At 38.9% G+C, this 1,687-nt stretch overlaps 1 pseudogene; it reads right to left on the reverse strand.

Moving 5' to 3' along the window:
* Positions 1 to 953: 953 nt before the first annotated feature.
* On the reverse strand, positions 954 to 1,073 carry LOC146076168 (5S ribosomal RNA; annotated as a pseudogene).
* Between the last annotated feature and the right edge of the window lie 614 nt (positions 1,074 to 1,687).

Consider the following 1,687-nt stretch of genomic DNA (forward strand, 5'->3'; position numbering starts at 1 on the left):
CCACTTCTGGCGGGCGCACGTCACTTCCGCCCCGCTTCCTGTGTCCATCAGCGCTGTGTAATACAGCGTCTTCCGCCTCTCTTTGGCGGATGTGCAGAAGCGCCCCACTTCCTTTCCCAGGATGGATGCGCGTCATTGGTCTGGATAGCTTCAGATGTCAGCTCTGTGGAAAACGGAGTTTCATTGTAGTATATGTCTCCATTTCGGCGGCCATTTTGTTAGGGATTTCTTGGTCTTTTACTTGGGGAATCGGCCATCTTTCTGAGTGCGGATGCGCAGACTTAAGATGATAGTGCTCGATTTCTCATGGGACACATAGAAAGAATATGGATCAGGGATACAACACGTTAGTATTTGTATTTATATGTGCATGTTAAATGCATATCGTTTTATAAATCCTATCACAGCTTATGTTAACCATATATAAAAGTGAAATTTATTAGAGCAGCATAAATTATTTTGATAAACGTATGTACATCATGTGCATCTTATGTTCATCAATTCATAATAGCCCAGATCGAAAATATACCTAGATGTATATGTCTATATAAATTTTTTTTTTTTTTTTTTTTTTTAAATATAGATATACAGGATGAGACCAATTAATATATAATAGCAGCAGATTTTAGTCTGTTTAGAGACAGATATTTGATGTTAAAAAGGTTTTTAGGTGAAAATAACGAAAATTGAAGATCCTCAGTGGAAAATTAATTATCAATAGTGACTTTTAGAGGAAGGAGTAATGAAGGAGTAATAAATACATAAATAAATAAATATATAGGTGAATAATACAATAATAAAGTGATTTCAGTGTTTTTAGCTTTTTATTAATTCATATACTGTATATTACAGTGATTTCTACAGATGAAGACGTCATAGTATATTGTGAATAAAATAGTGATTGAGCCATGGTATCTCTATTTTGTCCTTATCTCGAGGTGTATGTTGTCTGTACATTACAGAACCCGTTCTTCTCAGGTAGTCACCTGTCCTGATACTGTACGGGCCCAGACACTGCTTGGCTGCCAAGATCGGACGGGGTTGAGCATTACCAGCGTGGTATGACTGTAATGTTTATTCCATGTTCCTTAACCTCTCGGACTTTGGTACCTTATTGCTCATGTGATGAAACCAGAGTGAGGAATTTGGGAAGAAAGGAAGAAAAGTGATCCAGTTTGTGACAGGACAGTAAAGTTAGGAAGGGATTTTTACAAAACCTTTACAGGAAAGGTGCAATCTCGTATCCTTCATTTAAACCGCTTGGATATAGCGTCTGGAGTTGGAAGATCCAATACATCTCCCTTTGGGACAGTTTCTTAGCCAGGTCACCTCCTCTGTCCCCCAGCTGGACATGTTCGATCGCTTTGAACGTCAAATCTTCGGGGTTTGAAGCATGGGTTGCGGTGAAGTGTCTGGGAACTGCGTGATTGTCCATTTTGTTCTTTATGCTTCTTACATGTTCCTGGATTCTAATTTTAAGGGGGCGTTTCGTCTTGCCGACATATTTCTTTCCACAGGTGCATTCTAACAAGTAGATAACTGAGGTGGAGTTGCAGTTGGTAAAGTCCTTTATTTGGAATTCATTGTTATTTCCGGTGTCTGTGAAGCTCTTCCTATTTGGATGGAGGTACTTGCATATAATGCATTTACCACATTTGTACGATCCTTTGCACTTCGGTAGTCTAGT

This window comes from Crinia signifera, chromosome 4, assembly GCF_055691185.1.
Source record: "Crinia signifera chromosome 4, ASM5569118v1, whole genome shotgun sequence".
NCBI lineage: Eukaryota > Metazoa > Chordata > Amphibia > Anura > Myobatrachidae > Crinia > Crinia signifera.